The sequence below is a fragment of the Lissotriton vulgaris genome, chromosome 6, assembly GCF_964263255.1.
Source record: "Lissotriton vulgaris chromosome 6, aLisVul1.2, whole genome shotgun sequence".
In the NCBI taxonomy this organism is placed as follows: Eukaryota; Metazoa; Chordata; class Amphibia; order Caudata; family Salamandridae; genus Lissotriton; species Lissotriton vulgaris.
In genome coordinates, this window is record NC_141694.1 from 730,456,544 (window position 1) to 730,480,535 (window position 23,992).

Here is a 23,992-nt window from a genome sequence, read left to right on the forward strand (position 1 = left end):
GCCGCCTCCCATGATGGTCCTGGGGAGGCGGCGCTGAACATAAAAAATGAGTTGGCCCACCTCCTCCGGGCTAAAGATCTCCCTGGGTACGACCTCCTCCCCCCTCAAATCCCCGCACGGGAGCCGGACACGGGGTGCGGGACCCTTCCCCTTCTCGGGATGCTTCCCGGCTCCCTTCACCATGGTCTGGGCGGAAAGGAATAAAGAAAATAGAATAGGGAAGAGAAGAAAAGAAAAGAGTTTAAAAAAGTAGTTGAAAATTAACCAAAAGTAGCAGTAAACACAAAAATATAGGGCTAGAAAAATAGAGGGATAGATAATAAGTAAAATAGATCAAAAAAAACTTCAAACAAGCAAAGGATGGCAGAGATTTAGAGAGGATACAAAGACCATGCCCAGAACCTTAGCAATGAATGAGAAACAAGATGGCCGCGCCCGTTCACAACCGCGCGGGTAAGTTCGCGCGAGATTTTCCTTGCGAACACTCGCGAAACTGTACTGGCGAGCCGCACACTTTGCGAGATTACACTTCGCGCCCGGAAATGGAAATACGTCAGGCAAACAAGATGGCCGCGCCCTTGAACGACCGCGAGGGTAACTTCGCGCCTTGAGCTACGAGCGGCTCGCAAAAACGCACAAAACCTGGCGAACTAACACGCCGCAAAAAAACAAATTGCATATTCACACGAATTCGCGGTTTCCGAATCCGATCTCGCGAGTGTTCGCGCGCCGCAAATCCTGCGAAATTGCAGTAAAATGAGTTTTGCAAAACTGAAAGCACTCGGCAGGTGCAAGAGTTCACACTCATCATTAGTAACCATTCCCTGTAGTGCTTCCTGACTGGGGCCCCTCCAGAATTCAGTTGCTAGTTGCAACAATTGTATGACCCTGCTCTGACCCTCACAGCAGGCTCATAGAATAGCTACAAGTAGGCCACAAAGGTCCTGGAAATAAAAATGCACTGCAACAGAAAGCAAATTACAGATAAGGAAGCAGGTGCCAGACTGGAATTTTAAAACAGTGACACATTAATAAACTAACCCCAAATTAATTCATGTCAGTTGAAGCAGGGCTGGTGTGCTTGCTTTTCCCCCCCATAATCTACAGTGATGATGAACCAGAGGGTAGCATTGATGTAACAGAGGGTGGCAATGGTGAAACAGAGGGTGCTGGGAACCTGTGATGATGAACCAGACGTAGAAACAACATAATCGCGACCGTTGCGAGCCGAAATGTAAGTTCGCAATTGTGAACTGGTACGAAACCCTCGCAAACTGGCAGAAATCCTTGCGAACACACACAAAAAAAAATCCGCAAATTCGCGAGAATTCGCAGATTTTGCGGATTGCGAGTTCGCAAATCCGCAAAATTCGCGAACGCGAGATTCGCAAAATTCGCCCATACTTAGCAAAAACGCTAAACCTTTTTCACCATGGGTTTGGTCCAAAACACTTGATTCCGATATTAGACCTTCCGAGCTATGCCCCAGACCCCTGCCGCTACCCGCAAAAAAGAAGAACACCCCAAACAGGCAAAAAGCAAAAATGGGCCTACTACCTTCAATTCAGTCCAAATACGCTGTGCAGCTATGCCTTAACTCCCCTTTTCCACCATGGATTTCCTGAAAAAAAAATGCAATCAACATTAGAATGTGCCAGCAGTGCTACCAGACCCCAAAACCCACCCACAAAAACCTGGAAGCCCCCCAAACAGCACCCCAAAGACAGGCATTGTTGTCCAGTGCATGCCATCTTCTCAATTATTCCTTACCTGTTCTACTTTTTGTCCGCATCTTCTTCGGAAAGTGAGGGCCCACAGGGCAGCCTCTCCTGTCAATATCAAAAGTAACTCTATCAGCAAGCATGTAGTCAGTCGTTAATTTCAGTCCCACTTGAGGGGACTCGTCGTAATCCATCCATCTGCCTTGAGGGAAATGGATAGGGGGAGTCTGGAGGAGGAGTATAAAGGAGCATGATTGAGTTGTGAACTTGTGAACCTCAGGAATGCAGACTGTGGCACCTTCAAATCAATAAGGAATATAAGATGAAGACAGTGCTGCTGATCGACTTGTTGTGATTTTGTGATTAGAGTTTTGTTGTGGTAAAAGTTGCAAAACAAAGAAAGACACACAGGAATAAAAGTGAATAAGGACAAAATAAAGGAAGTCATTTTCAGGGCTCGGTGTCAGGGAAATAGAGCTCATCCTCCAACTCCATGATTTGAAACGGGAGTAGGTCAGGTAACAGAGAAGAACTTCTGTCACCTACGTCGGTGTCCTCTTCTTCCTGCATGCATTCACGCACTTTGTAATCTGGTGGTATCAAGTGCTGATTCATCTTGATCAGTGTTAACCTCTCCACATTTTTGGCCGAGAGCCGGGACCTTTTTGAAGTTACAATGGCACCAGCAGCACTGAAAACACGTTCAGAAGACACGCTTGCGAGTGGGCAAGACAAATAATTTAGAGCCAGGTTGGCGATCAGTGGCCATAGAGCCATTTTCCTGTACCAATACAGCAATGGGTTCGTATGAACAAAGACCTGTGTTGGCTCATCCAGATAGGCCTGCACCATCAACTCAAGGTTCTCCACGGTTGCTCCACTTTGCGTACCATCTGTGGCCTTCTCAGCACTGGAACAAACAAACCCTTGATGAGTTAGCCAATCCACTTCCGACAATATTATGGCTGGGCCTGGTGCAGGTGAGGATAATGATAGGGTTGCTGCTGGTGTCATTAACGGCTGTGAGGGAAAGTGACTCCCTTCGGCCACAGATTCAGAAGTGGAACTTGACGCTGGATCGCCTGCTGATTCAGTTGGACTTCTGACGGCTCCTTGAATTCTCTGCCGATCTTTTTCGAACCGTCTGGCTGACACAGCTATCCAATGTTTGTACTTTGAAACATCTGCCTCATCAAAAGGAATGAATGCTTTGCTGGCCACTGCCTTTTTGTACCGTTGATCCAGAATAGTGGCACAAATGTAATGTTGTTCTGTATGTATCTTTTGAAGCCTTTCATTGGCAACTAGGCGGCTTAATAAGTTCTCCGCCAACAGATATGCAGCTTGCTTTCCACCATCATCTCTCAACGTTGAAGACACCGCCTTCAGTTGGTGCTCTAGCATGCGCAACAATGGGATAGCTTTGCTCAAAGAACCGTCCTCCCTGCTGACTTCACGCGTGAAGACCTCAAAAGAACAAAGCATGTCTGTCAGGCTTTTAACTAGCTGCCATTCCTCCAACTCTAGCCTCAGGTCAATAGAACCTACTGTAAAGATATAGTCATTTATTACCATGCACTGCTCATACAGACGCTCAAGCATGTAAAAGGTTGAGTTCCAACATGTTGCCACCTCCTGGATGAATCCTTTGACTGGCACTTTATGTGCATGTTGAATGCTCCTCAGCTGCTTCCGGGCCTTAAAAGAATGGCTGAAATGTGTGCAGATTCTTCGGCACATAGACAGTAACTTCTTGACTTGGGTTTCATTTTTCAAGAAATCTTGAACAACGAGGTTTATACAGTGCGCCAAACACGGCACTCTGAAATAGTCACCGTCCTGCATGGCCCTAACTATATTACTGCCATTATCCGTGGAAACATAATCAACTATGCGATTTCTTGGTTGCAGCCATTCAGAGACCTTACTTTTAAACTCATCCAAAATGTTTTTTGCAGTATGAGTTTTCTTCATGGCAAACATGGCTAATGTTGCATGTTTCCGAGAAGCTTGAAAAACTGTGTCCAGGTCAACAACTGCACTGGACTTGTCTCTAACCCCTGCAAAAGACCCTGCAAAAGAGACCCAGTGTGCAGTGATGCACATGTAATCAAGGGCTTGGCAACTGGTCCACATGTCTGTTGTCAAGTGGATAGTGTGAACAGCACTCTTCTGCAAAGCTGTCCCAATCACCTACAGCACATCTTGATGTAGTGCTGGAACCGCAACTCTGGCAAAATAGGACCGGCTAGGAACCTTCCATTTAGGGCAGACTGTTGCCACTAATTCTAGAAATCCCACCCCTTCCACGAAAGAAAAAGGGAGAAGGTCCAGCGCTAGCATTTTAGCCAGCTTTGCGTTATACAGACGTACCGTTGGGTGGTTGCGTTCAAATGGCACCTCCAACCAGAACATTCCGCTAAAGGTGGGCTGGATCATTTTACATGATGATGATGATGATGACCTCTTCAAACCAGTTAGGCCCATTGATGTAGTTTTTCGCATTGGTGTCTCTCCAACACTCTTAGTGTGCCTCATAGATATTGCAGGGGTAGAGGGTGTGGACGATACCACTGCAGTGCTGCTGCCAGGGGTACTGGGTGTACCAGAAGAAATGTCTGTCGCTTCTTCACTTCCCCCCTGCACAATCAGATTCTCGTCATCATCAGATGCAATATCAAGGGATACATTTGGATTTGTTTTTCTTTTGGCTTCCTCGATCTTCCTCATGTGTGCTTCCCACTGGATAGGGTGGTGTTGTTTGAAATGACCTCTCTGGCCACCGGTACCATAGCTGGTACCAAGCTTACCCCGACCAACTAATACTTTACAAATCGAACAAACTACCATGTTTTCCACCTTTGCGCTAACAGTAAAAAAGTCTCAAACTGGGGACGGGTGATGTCTGCTGTTGGTGGAGGTGCTACTTTGACTTTCAATGCCAGATGAAGTGGAGGATGGGCATGGCTGAATTTGTTTCTGTTGTTCACTTACAGCATCACTACTTGAGGTCGAGCTGGATGGAGGTCCATGCCGACCCTTCTGACTAAAAAAGATGGAAGCTGTAGGTCGTGTTGGTGTTGTAGTTAACACTGGTGGTACCAGTGCCACTCCGCCCATATTCCGCTCAGCAGCCATTCGGGCTAGGGTTAAAATGTCTGTCTGCTGCATGCCTGCTGGTGCTGGAGTGACGACTGTGATGACTGGGTCATCGTCAGACTGTTCATCAGCAGCAGAAGATACCACTTCTTGTTCGTCGTCATCACCCATAAGTGGAAGCTTTGCGGGAGCCTTCCTTTTAGGCTTAGCTACCTTTGTCGGCTCATCATGGGGTGACTCACGCTCAGACTGCATTGGTGGGTTCCAATTAACATCAACATCATCAGAAGGAAGAGGGCTTGAGGAAGAACTTCTAGTATCCCTCCTTGACCTTTTTCTTGCTGGGGATCTGGAAGACAATGGATAATCATCATCAGGAAGAGTGGCTTCCTCGCATACCTCCTCTTGAATAGCAATTTCCTGATGTGCCCCTACTTCTGGAGGAACAAGCGTTGTAGGCAGTTGTGCCGCTCCATGAACCTCTAGTTGCACCTCTCCATGCACCTGTCCAAACGCCTCTCCTTGCGGCTCTCCTTGCGGCTCTACTTACGGCTCGACTTGCGCCTCTCCTTGCGCCTCTCCATGCACCTCTCCATGCGCCTCTCCTTGCGCCTCTCCTTGCCCATGTACTTGCGCTTGTACTAGTTGCACCTGTGGTTGTCGCTGCAGCTGTGGTTGTTGAACACTCATCAGCTGAGTTACACCTGGCGTTGATTGGATGGTACTTTCTTGTGATGAGCCAAGATCACTGGTCGATGCTGATTCAACAACCAAAGTGGCTGCCGCAGCAGCACTCATGGTTGTCTTGGACCTAACTTGGCATGGTGGCACTGAGCCCAATGAAGCAGAGGTGCTGCTTCCAGCTTGGTCCCCGGCGGACACCGCTGCTGCTGCAGGCGTAGTTTTTTTTCTCCCAAAAAAGATGTCGGTGGGCACACTAGTCTCCTTGGTAGGTGGGGCCACTTGCTTCTTCTGCTCCTTCTTACTGGCAGTGGCACTGGCGACTTTTTTCGCTGAGGCGCTAGGGCCAACTTTCTTTGGGGCCATCTTGAGATGTCAGAACAGCAGGCCGCAGTTGCACGAGTTGCAGAGTTGTCTTGTCTGTGGCCACACGTGACGTCACATGACGTTGTGCTGCACACACCGCTGCAGGACTTCCTCCTGGCACTGGTGGTTCTCTTGTGCACCTAAAAGCAATGGAAGCCAGAGGAACATCAGTTATACACCCCAAAAAGTCAAAAAACACTCAAAAATCCCCACAATCCCATGCCATCCATGCCCTCAATGATGTTTAAATTCAAGACACCCCAGAGAAAGACTAGGCCCATGCACCACTGAGTACCCCTGGGCTTAATGGTTGAAAGCAAGGCAAACTGGGTGCAGGCCTCAGCACACTGCCTGGCTTCAAAATGGCCCCTTGACCCCCACCACATGGCCAGGCCCTGCCTGTACCAGGCCTCAAAATGGCCCCCACCCATATGGCCAGGCCCCAACACCACCCCAAAAAGTCGAAAAACACCCAAAACCCCCCACATTCCCATGCCATCCATGCCCTCAATGATGTTTAAAATCAAGACACCCCACAGAAAGACTAGGCCCATGCCCCACTGAGTACCCCTGGGCATAATGGTTGAAAGCAAGGCAAAGTGGGTGCAGACCTGAGCACACTGCCTGGCTTCAAAATGGCCCCTTGACCCCCACCACATGGCCAGTCCCTGCCTGTACCAGGCCTCAAAATGGCCCCTACCCACATGGCCAGGCCCCAACACCACCCCAAAAAGTCAAAAAACACTAAAAAATCACCACAATCCCATGCCATCCATGCCCTCAATGATGTTTAAATTCAAGACACCCCAGAGAAAGACTAGGCCCATGCACCACTGAGTACCCCTGGGCATAATGGTTGAAAGCAAGGCAAACTGGGTGCAGGCCTCATCACACTGCCTGGCTTCAAAATGGCCCCTTGACCCCCACCACATGGCCAGGCATACCCATTTAGAGCACAGCACACAGCGTGCGCACAATGTCGGAACTCCGAACACTTTTGAATTTACGAGCGCGGAACATCTGAGACAACTACTACCCGGTAAGCTACGTCATTTTAAACAGAGGACAGCGATATTCCACCGGCACACAACAGCGAACACGCTACCGCGTTGATTCGCCCAATTGACCAGGTTCATTTCTTTTTACAGGCTTGTAGTTACCCGCTGAATTACTTTGATTCACAGCCTCATCAGGTTTGAATGGTCGCCCTACCAGTTATTGCATGCTAGTTCACCATTAGAGCACGTATTTACAAAACATACTGACACACCATGCGCTCACATTAATCTCCATTGTTTCATGAACGACACCGTCGTAGACACATTAATTTCATTGAATTCTGTTGCATGACACACAGTCACATTTTTCACCCCCTGATATGCATGAAAAACAACGTGTTACATTTCATGACTTACACTGGAATCTCCTCCTCTTTTCCTTTTGCATGACTACAAATGCTTTGTACTTAATTAATTTGTATACAATATGAAACGTACATGAATATTTCATTTGAGATTGTACTTGGTCACTTTCAGAATACTACACGGCCCCTGAGGAAGGGCAAAGCCCGAAATCCATTGGGCCACCGGGCCACTTGCTTAAATACCATGAGAACAATCATGTGATGAATCAAAAATAAACAAAAAGAATGAAATCAATTACACAAGAGAATCTTGATTACCTTTCACGAATGAATTGATGAATATTACTTTATCGAGTGCTCTGGAGAGACACTGATCTCGAGGGAAACAGTGCGGTCCACAGGCTCTGCCTGTACCAGGCCTCAAAATGGCCCCCACCCACATGGCCAGGCCCCAACACCATCCCAAAAAGTCGAAAAACACTCATAAATCACCACAATACCATGCCATCCATGCCCTCAATGATGTTTAAATTCAAGACACCTCACAGAAAGACTAGGCCCATGCACCACTCATTACACCTGGGCCTACTGGCTAGTGAGGCTTTACAAATTGTGCGTATCAATTCCTAGGCAACAACATAACAGTGGAAGGGACAAGGTATCAAAGTAGCAATACATAAAAAGGAACAATCTATTGACAAAAGGATTCTTATTTATTGAGCATAATAGCATAAAATCAACAAATCTTGTATCACAAAATACTAATCAATGCATACATGAATAAATTTAAAAACATAGAACAATGATTTATAAACAGGTCACAAAGATAACAATATTAATAAAAAAGGAGGGAGGCAATTCATAAACTCGACGCGCGTTTCGGCGTTAAAAGAACGCCTTCTTCAGGAGCCACACAATATCTGAAATACATAATATAAAATACATCAAGAATAATCAATATACAACAATTAATTAAAATCTTTAAATTAAAAAAAAGACATATAGATTATCAAGTTCTTTTGCATAACAAATCAACTATCTAAGAAAACCTCGTCCCAACTTCATGAATAAAAAAACACAATATACAAAACTAACTACAAATAATAGGCTAGCAGTCGGATAACCGACCCGGCACTAATAGCTCCTTACCAATATACGTCCTTATATGTATTTCAGAACGACGCAGCCCAAGTTAGCCGCGTTTGAGTAGGATACTGACATTCTCTGAGTTTACCCCTTTAAGTTTCCATCTGTGGCTTGACCACATGACCTACTACCTGAACAGGTGATATATTTAAAATAGCATCGAACCTTGCTCCAGTGATACATCCTCTAACCGCTGCAGGACGCTAACAACCATCGCTCGTTGCTGCGTCGTTCTGAAATACATATAAGGACGTATATTGGTAAGGAGCTATTAGTGCCGGGTCGGTTATCCGACTTCTAGCCTATTATTTGTAGTTAGTTTTGTAGTTAGTTTTGTTATATTAATTTAAATGATGAGGTCCATTGCTAAGTATTTCACGAGTATAACACTCGGTTTATTTTTTATTTTTTTTACTCTAGACTCGTATTATCGAGCATTACGTTGCTCCGGATGGTACATCTTTTAAGCACCGTGAGACGACAATAGCCATTTCCAGCTACAACGTCTCAGTTGATATATATACATTTTACATTTGGTAAGTGGCCCTTAGCTCACCTATCCGGGAGGGCACGATAGATTTGTATTCTGATGGCCATTGAATTCCTAGTGGCCCTTTTTAGGTCTCGCCTGTCGATGCGCATGCGCATCGAGCAAGCGAGACTATGGTGGCTTATCCACTCTTGAACCAACTTGCAAGGAATCGTGGCGATTCCTTGCAGTGCCCGTGACTTTTAAGCTCAATGCGCATGCGCATTGAGCTTAAAAGCGCGTGCACATTCCCCCAGCCGCCTGCCTTGCCTACTCTCCCAGCTGGTGCCGCTCCACCCCCTGCGGCATCAAAGGCTTTCACGGCCGGCCGGCCATGCTTTCAGTTTCACGACCGGCCGGCCGTGTGAAGTGCATTTCAAAGCCCGCTCTCCCTGCTCCGCCCCCTGCTCCGGCCGAGACGCATTTCTCCTCCCTCCTCCCCCCTCCCCATGCACCCTCATGTAATGTCTTTCGAATATTTGCATACTATGGAAAATATAGGGCACCCAGCCGCAACATTTTCAATACCGTTTTGTTTACATGAAGTGCTGAGCTAATTTCCCTACTTTAGTCATTCAGCTGCTTTGCACCTTAGCTTTTAATAGTTCCTAAGTCAAGAATTGGCAATGAATAGTATCACCACTTTCTGCAGCCGTCCATACAATTCCTATATTTTTGAATGTTACAATTTGTAACCACTGTGCCTCGCTGTTGCAGCCTCTCATAATTAGTTCTAGTTTGCCACCTTGTGCTCCAGACATCGTACACACTCCATCGTACTTCGTCATCTTCCTTTCCCCCTCGTGACTACCTTCCCATCAATCGTGCTTTTCATCATCCCTGGCTGCTCCCCAGCTCTCATCCGTGCTTGCCCAGCCCTTTAGTCATAAGCTGGTATCATTATTGCCCATCCTCCGATTTTCCACTCTTCTCACTGACTGATGCCATCCATTACCCTGCTCCTCCAACTTCTATGACTTTCTATAATTTAAGAATTAATCTTCGAATCTGCCTTTTCCGTTAGCAATTTTTTGACATTTCTGTCACCACGAACCTATTTTATTAGCTTGATAATCACTTGCAGATTTCCATTCATGAAAATAAAAAAGTTGTTCAGTATATCTACTTCTTACCGTAAAACATGTTCACCATCGCAATATTTACATTTGCAATGAGTAATAACTGTTGTTACTCAATAAGAGTAAACCTGTTGCCATCGTGTCCAAAATTGATATTTAACAAATGAATGTCCTAGAAATTAATATTTGTTGTACCTTTACATAACCATTTGCGACCACATGAACCTCGAATTTGCGGTCTTCATGTAATGTCTTTCGAATATTTGCATACTATGGAAAATATAGGGCTCACCCTCACTCACCCTCACTCACCCTCAACCCCTCAGCCTCACCCTCACCCTCACTCACCCTCAACACCTCACCCTCACTCACCCTCAACCCCTCAGCCACACTCACCCTCACCCTCACTCACCCTCAACCCCTCACCCTCACTCACCCTCAAACCCTCACCCTCCCTCACCCTCAACCCTCACCCTCGACCCCTCCCCCTCAACCCCTCACCCTCACTCAGCCTCACTCACCCTCACTCACCCTCAACACCTCACCCTCACTCACCCTCAACACCTCACCCTCACTCACCCTCACCCTCACCCTCAACTATTGGCATTGTAAATAACAAAGCTATTAATTCGCTATTTTCAAAACAAGCACATAAATAAAAAATGTGTCCTTTACAATACCAATAGCTCAAACTTTCCTAATGCAAGACCTATTGCATTGCTGTGCTTCCCTCCCCTGCTGCACTCTCCTGCTCTCTAGAGATGTGGCCTAACGACAAGAGCTGCCATCTAAGTCACGTAAATACAAAACATGTTGCATTCCAAATGCTATAGGTGTCACATTCGCAAAAGTTATAACTATTGGCATTGTAAATGACAAAGCCATCAATTTAGCAATTTTAAAAACCAACAAATAAATAACATATGTCATTTACAATACCAATAACTCCAACTTTTCTAATGCGAGACCTATTGCATTTCCAATGCTTGTTATAATGTTATGTTTGTTTGATCATTCTTGTTTGCAGACCCGTATCGTGGGGGTTTTTTACTTCTGAAAATTAATCGTCTTATACGACGATTGCGTAACCTCAGCAACCTTCGAATACACATTTGGGTGTCGGGCCTATATCGAAGTGGCGAAAACTGGGTTCATCAATTTCTCTCATCATTTTGGGTAAGCGGTAGCATCAGTCAGTTAGTTGCTGTAGTTAAACTTATTTGCAATCTGTGCTATATCCTTATATCCCTATATGTTCATAACCTAATTTTTAGTGATTCAAATTCCTTTTAGGTGTACTATAGATGCCATTCTGGGTTACATGCTGGCAATCATCTGTCGACATATTGTGTCGGTAGGAACTACCATTGAATCTACTTGAGTAGTTGTTCGTTCTTATAAATTAGGTGAGCACATCAGGCTATCGCAATATTTCTTGTGGCGTTTATATATATATATATAAGGTGCATTTGGTTATATGTCATTCTCCTTTCTAGATAATATACATGCAATATATTGGAATACATCTTTCCTAATACATCGTCATAGTCAATTCCAGATTCGAAATTAGTGGAACCCATCACTATTTGATAATTAATGTTTTCTAGAAAGGTGAGCATGCTTGACTCTTGTTGTCACCTATACATTTCTATTTTTCTCAGAAAGCAGCCCGGTGGAAAATACATCATGATTAAAGAATTCATTCTTCTTTTTATATGAGAATTCCTTAGTTATAACCGGGTTGCTGGGTAACAATGCAATTTTATCATCCATATATTAGATGATTAGAGGTTTTTGTGATCACTCAGATATTCCCCTTTTATCAAAAATTGTTTTGTATAAATGGTTATGTATATTGTATATTGTATATTGTGTTTTTTTATTCATGAAGTTGGGACGAGGTTTTCGTTAGTTTCGTTAGTTTTCGATAGTTGATTCATTATGCAAAGAACTTGATAATCTATATGTCTTTTTTATGAATTTAAAGACTTTAATTAATTGTTGTATATTGTTATGTTGTTGCCTAGGAATTGATACGCACAATTTGTTTTCCCTGTCCTTGGAATAAGATTATTTCTTACCCAGGGGGTCCTTGTTATACACATAGTGAGGCTTTACAGGCACCCCAAAAATAAAAAATAAGTCAACATATAACAGTGAGCTAAAATTCCATGACAAAAATGAGAATTAAGTTAAAAAACAAATTACAGAAACAGTTGTATCATGCACCCATGACTAACCCCGGGCCTACTGGATACTGTGGCTACCCACCACAATATATATGTTGTTAAAGTTGTGAAAAATGTTTTAGAACTGTAGTTGCCTCAACTGCAATGCCCCAAACAAACAACACCAACTTACTTGTAAAATCTCAAGTCCAAAAGTGATCCAAACTCCGAAGTCCAAAAAGTCCTCAAATACAAATCCAGCAGCAGTCACAGAAAGTAATCCTTCCAGCTCAACAGCCAAATGAAAAGTGACCAGTACATGCAAAAAGCACTGGGAAGAGCCTGCTGGACAGGAACAGGAAGTTGGAGACTCTGAGGCACTTCCTTCCTACCACCCCAAAAAATGGACTCCTGCACCATAAAGTGCAGTCAAATGTCAATCTGAGGAGTTATTCTGATCAAAATCATCATTTTCACAAGGTTCATGCTTCCTGCGGTGGATTTCTTGTGCAGAATTGCAATTTGTGCAATTTCGGGATTGCAAGCTGTTCGAATCTCCCGCCGGAAGTCAGCTGCGCGCCGTCGCGGACTTTTATGACGTACTCGCGTTGTCAAACTCTCGTCGTGCAAGATGGCAAGCCGCGATAACGTAATTGCGTTTGAAAAACTCTCGCGCAATCACGCAGCAAGATCAAAAATGGCGCCGCACATGCAAAACCTGAAGAAAAACAACTACGGACTCAGAATCATGGTAAGACAACGCCGCGCGCGCGCGATATTGTATTTTTCAAGCGCGACCAAGCAAAATCGTTCGTAGCTTGCGAATCTGCGGATTATTGGGTAAATTTGCGCGATTCGCGGATCGCAAAATCAGCAAAAATCCACAAATTCACCTGCGAAACGGATTTTACGCCCACGCTTACTCTTAAGTTTAATTACTGGGTGGGAATACGACCCCTATGAGCTTAAAATTCTCAATTGGAATCCCTAACATGGATGTCTGTATTGTGGGTCTCTTGGATATGGTTATAAATAATTGTGTTGTCTAGAAGTTATTATTATTCCCACATCAAAAATGGTTTACGGGTTTCAACCAATGTACATGACATAAACTTTCAAAGGCATCCTTCAGGGCCAGGATCCAGTCAATAAAGACTGCCCTGTCTCAAAAGTGATCATTCATATAAAGACATTCGCACAAAGCATGCTAATCATGCATTTGTTATTCTTTGCATGGTTGCCTCTCCTTTGTAGCAACCTAATGGGGAAAGAGAGATTCATGGGCATAGGTCCAGAGAAATCCTCCCAGGCATGCACTAAGTGTGTTGTGAAGCAATGCAAACAATGCACTAAGTGATAAATGTGTACATGTGTACAACACACACAAACTTATTTAGGTATTGGAAGCTTCACCATCTTAGGATTCTAGGGCTTACCTTAAATACTACTGGTTAATGGACTCAATGGAGCACACAGAGGAGGCAAAATTACACAGAAATCAAGATAGGAATTGGGAGCATGGAGGTTACCATGGGTCCGTCAAGCCCTGTGGAAATAAAATTCCATCAGTGTGTCAGAAATAACTCTCTTCATAAAGGATATGCTAGCACTTCGCCTGTTCACCGCCGCCATAGATTCGGAGTGCTCGAAATGGACCAGCATCTAAATACACAGCCTGGATCTGTGAAAGGCACCTCAGTCGTCATGATACTGGAGCGTGTGTGATATGTTTGACCTCATCACATTACTATGCTTGTCATTGAGAAGACTAGAACCTGTATTGTGAGCTGTGTTTGAACCTCATTTGTAACATCCTAGTTGTCTCTAATACCTGGTATCTAGCTTAAAAGTCTGGTCAGAGTCACTCCTTTCCCCCACCTAGCTCCACCGTTAGGGCACTGCCACCAGCGCCGACTTGAGCTTCAGATAGGTGTTTGAGGCCCTCCTCCACCCGCAGTCTCCTGCCTGCGCCTCATCCCTGCGCCTCATCCCTGGTGGTCTAGTGGAAGAGCCTGCTCTTCTTCTAGTCCGCTCTGGGTCTGTCATCTTTTTCTGTTTTGCATTTTCTTGTTTGCCTTTCCTGTGTTTGCCTTTTCTTGTTTGACTTTTTCTGTGCTGCCTTTCTCTATATTGTCTTTTTCTGTTTTTCCCGCTGCTGCTGCCCCTGCGGGCAGTCCCCCACATGTTCCCGCTCCCGCCTCCCAGCTGCTTACCTCCTCCTACTTAATGGTGCCTGCCATGCGTCTGCACCGCTGGTGTGTTGCTGGTGCGACAAAGACGTGCAAAAGTCAAACCTGTATGCGCCCGTCTGGGACCCGACCGTGACCAGCTCAAGGGCCCCTTGTGCCTTGACCCCCCACCGCTACGCCCCCAGCACTCTCCACGCACTCAACTCCAGATGCAACAACAACTACCAGATCTCGACACCGAGCAACACCCAGGGCCCGATCTCCTGTCGACACTGCTGCCGCAACTTCACCCACCACCGAACCCAGGCAGCCACCCTCAACCACCAGACACCACCACTCAAAAGCCACTGAACTGCATCCTCCTCAATGTACACTCCCTGCACAGACACGCCGTGGAAACCTGGGACCTCCTCAATGCTCACAGGCCCAACGTCGCCTTCCTCATAGAGACCTGGACCAACACCAGCTCCGCACTCAACATCGCAACAGCCATCCCCGATGGCTATAAGATCCAGAGGAAAGACCGCCCCAACTGCCCAGAAGGAGGCCTCACCATCATCCACAAAAGCTCCCTCCGACTAACAGCCACCTACTCAGACGATGCCTCGGCCCTCATGGAACACATCCACTTCCAGAACCAGCCCAACCCTAGAACAACGCTATGGGGAACACTCAGCTACAGACCTCCCGGACTCCGCACCCCCTTCACCAATGTCATCGCACACCACATCGCTCCCCACTTCCTCACCTCCATGAACTACATACTACTCAGAGACCTGAAATTCCACCTAGACAATCACAGCAATCCCAACACCACCGCCCTCCTGGGGAACCTCACCAACATAGGACTGAAGCAACTCATCTCCACCCCACTCACACAGCAGGACACACATTCAACCCCATTTTTACTGGTGGAAACAACATTCATTTCAGCCACACAATAGAACCGCTCAAGACAGACCACCACTGCATCCATTTCTTTTTTTCGAAACCCACCGCACACAATCGCAGGCTCCACCACCCATGCTGAAGCTGGAAAAAAGTCACTGAAGAGCACCTCACCTACGCCCTCAACTGCACCTCCACTCAACTATAACAGATGCCAAGACAGCGGCGAGCAACCTCCACCAATGGATCGTCAACTGCATCAAGACTCTCGCCACCCAGAACACCACAAGACGACTCAACAACAAAGCCAACTGGTTCACCAAGGACCTCCAAGAATGCAAGAGCTCTTGTTGATAACTGGAGAAAACGTGGAGAAACAACAAAACCCCAGCAGCTCGCTCCGCCTACAAGGCAGCCATCAGGGCACACCACCTACTCATCAAATCAACAAAGAGAAACTTAATCCAAGTCAGAATCGGCTCCAACTCCCACAACTCCAAGGAACTTTTCACCACCATACAAGAATATGCCAGACCAAAAAGCGGAACCACCAACATCCCACTCTCCTAAGACCTCTGCAACAAACTCAGCTCCTTCTTTCACCTAAAGATCAAGACACTCTACGACAACTTCGACGACCAGGACCACAGCACATCCCCAACTCCCACCCCCAGGGACGACATCCAACAGACCCTTCTCACCTGGAGCCCTCATCACCAGCAGGCTAGACTACGTAAACGCCCTCTATGCCGGAATCAACAAAAAACTCCTACCCAAGCTCCAGACAGTCCAGAATGCAGCAGCCAGACTTGTCCTCGACATCCTGCAACATGACCACATCACCCAACACCACTGCAACCTCCACTGGCTCCCCGTCGAAAGAAGAATAATCTTCAAGCTGCTCACACATTCCTACAAAGCCATCCATAACACCAGACAGGAATACCTCAACAACCGGATTTCCTTTCACTGCCCAAGACAAACCTCTGCTCTGCCGACCTCGCCTTAGCCATGGTTCCTCGCATCCAAAGGGCCAGAGCAGAAGGCAGATCCTTTTGCCATCTCGCAGCCAAGACCTGGAACAAACTCCTGACTCTGACGAGGCCTGACACTGCACCAGTTCAGAAAGGACCTCAAGACCTTGCTCTACGAATGACCAACAGAGCTTCTCTCACCCCCTTCCTCAGCGCCTTGAGACTATCATGGGTGAGTCGTGCGCTCAACAAACCCCTGATTGATTGATTGATCGATTGATTGATTGAAAAGAGATTGTATATTCAGTCTGAAATAGCAGGAAAAAAATTGAAATTAGAGGAGATTTCGATTGGAAACAAGTGATCATCTTGAAAGACAAGAATCACTCATGTGTTTTCCTAATCAGAGGCAAACGTTGTGCTGCAAAGTGGCTTGGAAAAACACCACTTGTCTCCTTCATTACATAGGGTCCAAATTGTATTATGTCAAAAATGGGACAAGCACTTATGAGAAGAACCTGTTGCAGACATCTTAAAAATGAGCTGAGTGACCCATGGGGTGAACTTTTTATTTCCTAATATGATCCACGTGATTTAATCATTCATTCTTGTTATATGTATGCCTCGTCTATACATCCACTGTTGTTTCCAGACTAGTAGGAGTCTTGAAATGTCATTGGATTTTCCATTTAACTGTTTTATGACAACTCACTGGATGTCATGCGTGGTATGTTCTCCTTTCAATAAGTGACTCATCAATTTGGTGGACATTTTCTGTCATTCAAAGGTGTGTTGTGTTCGTAAATGTGTTAACACACGTTCCAAGACATCATCCCTACATACCTAAGCACACAGGGACAAATGATCATATAAACTACGTTACTGGAATTACAATTGGTGTGTTTCATGACTATCTAAAGATTACCACTTCCTAGATCACTAGTTTTCATAGGTTTCGTTAAGAAACATATACAGCACTTTCTTCGAGGAAAATGTCCTGTCACAGGTGGTAAACCCCACAACGTGTTAGACATGTTAATCTGCATATTAGTCTTTGCGCCTTTCTGTACTAGCTGGTTTCTGAAACTCAAACCTCTTCTAAATGAAAACATTGTTTTTTCCAGGGATACTTTTCCTGAATTAATGATGCACTAATATTTATTGATGCATATTGCCGAGAGCATCTTGGTTGCTTTTAGTGATTCTTTTAAGTGCTATCCTTTTGATGCCCTCGGGATAATTCAAGTCCTTCACCTTCTCTGTAAGTATATCAACATGTTTCTTGAAGTCCATCAATTTGCAACAGTTCTTTCAAAGTCTTAAGATTTGACCGAATGGACGGTTTTCCCTCAGGGAATGGGGAAGGTAGCTATTGATTAGCAGCAATTTTTTTCTGACTGTTGGCTTAATGTAAGTTTCAGTGCTCAAAGTCCTTGCCTCTAATGTGATAAGTAAGCCAAAAAACAGGCAGTTCTTTGTTGCTCAAGGTATGTGTAAATCTAAGGTAAGAGTTACATATATTTAACCAATTGATGAACTTCAAAGCTGTGTCTTTATCTCTTTGCTAAATGAAAAGATGTACCCCTCCCACATATTATATAGGCTTTCAAGGGATTATTGGCTGTAGATATATGCTTCTCTTCGAACATATGAACATACGGCCCTGCCACACTTGGGACAAAGGTACTAACTATTGAAGTATCATGGGTTTGTAGACAGAGGGTTCCCTCAAACTGCTTGACAAAGTAGGCTGTTGTAGGAAGCAAAGCATAATTCTGACTTTGAACTGATAGTTTGATGGAAAGTAAACTGCTGTACAGCCAAACTTTATTCCAATTCGCAAGAGAAATTCTGCAGCTCTCTCAGTTGTCCCATAAGTATATGGCCTTTCTAAGAATCATGTTAAGTTGCTGGAATCCTGAGTGCAAAGTGAGAAGTGCACACGCCTGTCAGGATATCCTGATTCCAGCCTACATTATCCCTTTTTGGCCTTAGGCTTGTGATAGAGGATTCTAAGGTGAGGAGAAGGTGATGGTGGCATGGAGGAGAGCTGTTGTAGGTGGTAAACACCAGTTGGTCAACTATAACACCAACTACGTAACAGTGAGAGTGTTGGACAATGGTGGCATGACAGCAGGGTATGTGTAGGTTGAGTGGTGCTCTGCACTGTGAAACAATTCTCTGGTATTTTTCCTTTATTGCCTGTGCATCCCATGCTATACCCCACTGGGCAGGCTACTTGGACCTCCACTGCCCTTTGACCCCTGGTAGCCTTGTTGGTCTTGGTCAGCTCCTACTTGAGTCTTTGAACCTCTGTGGGACACATAGACTCGTGCCTGTGCATGAACTTACTATATGAGTGTGCTTCTCAGCAGTAAGCATGGGCGAATTTTGCGAATTCGCAATTTGCGAATTTGCAATCCGCAAAATTCGCGAATTCGTGCGAATTTGCGGATTTTTTTATTTTTGCGTGTTTGCGGGTGTTCGCGAGGCGCTTTGCGTGTTCACGGGTGTTCGCAAGGGGCTTTGCAATTTCGCGGGTTTTTTTTTTGCCTGCTTAATCACTGCCACCCTCTCGGTTTGTATGCCCATCTGCCCTCTGTACCACTCGTTTCTGTGCCCTTCTGCCCTCTGCCCCACTCATTTTTTGTCCCCTTCTGCCCTCTGTCCCACTTTTGTGCCCTTCTGCCCTCAGCCCCAGTTAGAATGGCGCCGGCATGCTGCCAGCGCCATTCTAAAATAGCTAGAAATAGCTTCAACAGGAAACACTAATAGATAAAGTAAAGCAGGTGCTCCAGTTGAAGGTCAAATTATGTTACACAATCATTAATCACCCCAAGTTTGGGGTGATTAATGATTGTGTAACTGAATTTGAGCAGCACCTGCTTTACTTTATCTATTAGAGCTTCCTGTTGAAGCTGACTTTTGTAACTATTTTAGAGTGGCTCTGGCAGCTTGCGGCGCCATTCTAAAAGAGTTACAAAAGTCAGCTTGACCTTTTGACCCAATCCGTTCCGCTCGCGGATTTTGCGCGAAATTCGCGAATCTCGCAGATTGCGAATTTACCGAAAATCCTCGAAATCCGCGAGCGGAACGGATTTTCCGCCCATGCTTACTCAGCAGCACGTCATAAGCTTGAACTAGGATACGGATCAACCATTCCTCCATTGGATGTCCCGATACTCTGGCCTTAATTGGTGCATGATGGCTGACAGTTGGAAATAAATAAATATGTTGATTGCTTTAGATGGGGTATTTCACACTGGCCCCCTAACATTGCAATTCTTTGCCTCACGTTGATTTCCACTTATCAATGCCTCATCCTAACTTCTAACATCTAGCTATTCAATGCCTCTCCTGAGTTTTCACACTTTGTAACTCCATGGCTTCCAGGGGCCATATTTCAGTCTACCAGAAAGCTTTAAGAGTTCCTCCCTTTTGTGTTTGTTTCCTTACTTGTTCCCTTCTGTGCAAATACTGAATGGTGTACATGTGATTAAATGCAATTTCTTTGGACCAGTTTCCACCAACGGAGGCTCTTCTGCTAAGGTGGAGGAACGTCGCCCTACTGCTCTCTGAGAATAGAACGTTATTATCATTTTTCTTTAGCCAGGTTTGGTCGGTGGGGCTGGGCTTGCGTCAAAGGGAGGAGGAGTGATTGGTGCAAATTCTTTGTGTCCGACTCTATGGGGCCGCGCTTCTTCCCGCACTCGAGAATGTAGGCACAAGTCCTGCCCACTGTTTTCTGTCAGCGGGCGAGGGCTGAGCCTGAGGCGTACTTAAAGGAGGGATCCGTGTTGGTAACGTGCTTCGTTTTCCAGCACGTATCCCGCCAGGCCTCCCACTGTTTTAATCCCCTTCACTTACCTGAATCTTCCAACAGTAGTTTGCTGTTTGTCATCGCTTCACTCTTAGCTTGCAGGGCCTCTCCGGAATATCTTCTCCTTCCTGGGTGCTCTGGTGTTCTTCCGGAGCACTTTTGTTACGTAGCTTCTTGCCGGCCGGCAGCATTGTTTCTTGGGAGCCTCAGCCTCTTAACCTATGGCTTCCTGGCAGATTGCCTCTGAAATGCACAGTTTCTTCGTTTCCAGTGTTTTTTTTTGCTTATTTGAAATAGAAGGAAGGTCACACTTATCTGATAGTTATATGATTAGTAGTGTGATTCTGGTGGTCTTTTTTGTTTCTGTTTAATCTCTTCTTGTTGCAAAGGGAAAAGAGAGACTATATTAATAGTATGAGATAACCCACTTTGTTTCAGTTTAAAGTGACCCTGTGCTTTTTGCCCTATTTTTTGGTGCTCTCTCCAGTCCTGGGAAATTAGTATTTTGGTTTTTCCCAGATTCAGGCGTAACTGATGATTATTATTTAAAGGGACTTATATACTCCTATGGTGCTTTTAACATAGGTTAGTATATTAATGTTCTTCTCTTGTTTATTGCCAAAGTCTCGCAGTCCTTCTACTTACTGAACATTGTGCTTCCTATTTCAGATACTGAGAGGGTTCTACAGTCCATGAGAGTTGTTCCCCCACACATGCTTAGCATATTCATTTACTGGTATCTCATTAGAAGTAGGGGGTTAATGTACAGCTAGTTACTTGTACACTGGATTAGTACTTACCTTGTGTTTTCTCTTTTAGGTTTCTTGGAGACCACCCCACAGAAGAACCAGTGGACGTCAACCCCTTCTTTCTTCCCTTGTTTTGTGTCCCTGCTTCCCCACCTTCTCTCTTTTGCTTTGACCTAGTTGAGCGAAGGAGGTAGGTAAGGGAGTTGAGACCTAGCATCACTTCCATCCATGTTGTCCATGCAGTAAATCCAGGTGAGCCTCACAGAACGCGAAGCCCAAGTTTTACATTACTGCCCGGGCGTTATAGAGGAACATCCGATAACATTAGCTGATGTGGCGAGTATGATAGGGAATTTACAAAAAAGAACCCCAGGCTCTAACCCTTAGAGTTGATTCCCTACAACAAGCCTCTTGAACTCCTCACCCTCCTGATCTGTCATCAGGTTCCCATACCGCCTCTTTTACGTCACATCCTTACTTTTCCAGCACTATGACTCTGGTGTATCACATCACAACTCCCTCTTCTATACCTTTAGCACCCCCAGAAAGATTCATGGGTGATCCAGCTAAATTCACAACACTCATTAACCAGTGCCAATTGCACTTTATGTGCAAAGCATCCTGGTTTCCCACTGAGCAATTCAAGGTGGCTTTCGTCTTATCATATTTAGGTGGTACAGCCGCCACATGGTCAATTCCCTTAGTGGATAGAAATGATCCTCTGTTGTATGACTATAGAGTCTATAAAGAGAAGCTAAGGCATTTATTTGACAGATATCCGTTCATGCAGTCTGTGAACACTGAGTTATCAAATCTCAAACAAGGATCAAAGGATCTTATGACTTACATCTCCTGCTTTAACAGTTTGGTGGCTGAAGCCAGTTGGCCGGAAGCCAAACAAGGTGCTCTTTTCTACAAAGGCTTGAGAGAGGATTTGAAAGATATGTTAGCACAAGTTGTAGACCCACCAGAAACCTGTGATGCGTTAATCGATTTAGTAGTGAAAATGGACCACCGTTTGCATGAGAGAAAAAGGGAGAAAAGCCATATTGAAATCAAGTACTCTACTGTTAGAGATAATCAAGTACTCTACTGTTAGAGAAAGGAAACCAGAGGCAGACAAATCGATCGAGGAACCATAACCCATTCAAATAGGTAGCATTAAAGGGACCCTGAGTCAGGAAGAAAGGCGGCGATGATGGGCTAATAATTTGTGTCTATATTGTGGCAAATCAGGAAACTTTCACAGAGATTGCCATGTCAAACCTAAACGACTAGCCTGAGCATAGTGGAGACAAATCGCTCAGATGAAACAGGCTTAATGGTCTCCCACTTGGTAGGGCTGGATCCCCCTTCCTATTCCCTACAACATTTTTTTTTTATCTTAGCCCAGCTTAGTTGGGGTGATCAATGTATAGAAGTGTGAATCATGCTTGACATTGGGAATTTAATTGATTCTGCCTGGGTTGGGAACATGAATATTCCTGTGGAACCAAAAAAGACTGTGGGCATTGTTAAAATCATTGACAGAAGTCATATGAAGTCTGGGCCTGTCACTCATACCACCAAACAGACTCGCTCCTTTTAAACAAGCACTGCAAAACTATCCAAGTCAATGTCATCTCCTCCCCACAGTTCCAGGCCATAATCGGTCTTCCTTGGTTGATGAAACACAACCCTGGCATTAATTGAGAAGACCATACCCTAGCTTTCACTTCTGAGTACTGCAAGGATCACTGTCTAGATCCTCCCACTACACTGCAACATGTGGCTGATATTACTGATTCTGGTTTACCTGTAATACCTGACTGTTAAGAACATTTCAGAGAGGTGTTTGATAAAGAGAAAGCCTCTACCTTCCCACCCCATCGGCCCCATGACTGTTGTATTGACCTGGTGCCTGGGCCAAAATTCTGTTTGGTCGGATATAAGCAGTGACGGAAAAAGAAAACACTTATTTGAGGGAGTACCTAGACGATATGTTACGAAAAGGATTCATTCGCCCATCTAGATCTGCAGAGTCTTCCCCTCTCTTTTTTATACCAAAACGGGAAGGGGGTTTTAGGCTTTGCGTAGATTACAGAGTCCTCAATTGCCTGACCATTAAGAATCAATACCCATTGCCTCTGATTCAATCCTTACTTGATCAAGTAAAACAGGCTACTGTTTTTACTAAGTTGGATTTAAGAGGTGCTTATCATTTGGTCCGTGTACAGGTAGGGGATAAATGGAAAACCACCTTCCGCACAAAGTTTGGGTTGTATGAGTACTTAGTGATACCCTTTGGGCTGTGTAATTAATGACCTGCGGCTTTCAAGTTTTTTATTGATGACGTTCTAAGAGAAACCCTGGCTGTAAACACCATCGCTTATATTGATGATATTCTAATCTACTCTTTATCTGTCGAAGAACATATCAGACATGTAACGAGTGTGCTAACATGCCTCAGAGACAACAACCTTTACTTGAAATTAGACAAATGCGAATTTCATGTTTCTGTAGTCACTTTCTTAGGTTTTGTATTGTCAGCAAAAGGAGTGACGATGGATCCTCAAAAGGTTGCTGCCATCACAAAGTGGCCCCCTCCCCATTCAGAGATTTCTGGGTTTCCATCATTTTTATGGGCGATTTCATACAAGGGTTTGCCTCTCTAACAACTCCTATCACCAAACTCTTGAAAAAAGGGATGTCGTTTAAGTGGACACCAGAAGCTGAAAGAGCTGTTTCCTGTTTAAAAGAGTCTTTTGTCACAGCTCCTGTTTACCATACTGACATTTCACAACCTTTTCTATTGGAAACGGATGCATCTCAAGTTGCTATAGGAGGAGTGTTGTCTCAAAGAGATAGACAGGCAGGTCATCTACATCCTGTAGCTTTCTGATTCTCATAAGCTAACCCCTGCTGAAATGAATTACTCTGTAGGAGATAGGGAGTTGTTTGCAATAAAAAGGGCCTTTGAAGAATGGTGTCAGTACCCACTCGGAGCTTTACACACTGTCACTGTTATCACTGATCACAGAAATCTGCCGTTTTTGAAGGCAGCTAGGGTCTTATCTATGAGACAGCTGAGGTGGGCTTATTTCTTTAGTGATTTTGACTACGTCATACAATTTCAGTCGGGCATTAAACATAGCAAGGCTAATGCCCTATCTGGCTTTGGATATGAGTTGACTTGGGAACAGGACACACAAGACCCACCTCTCATTCTACGTCCTGATTG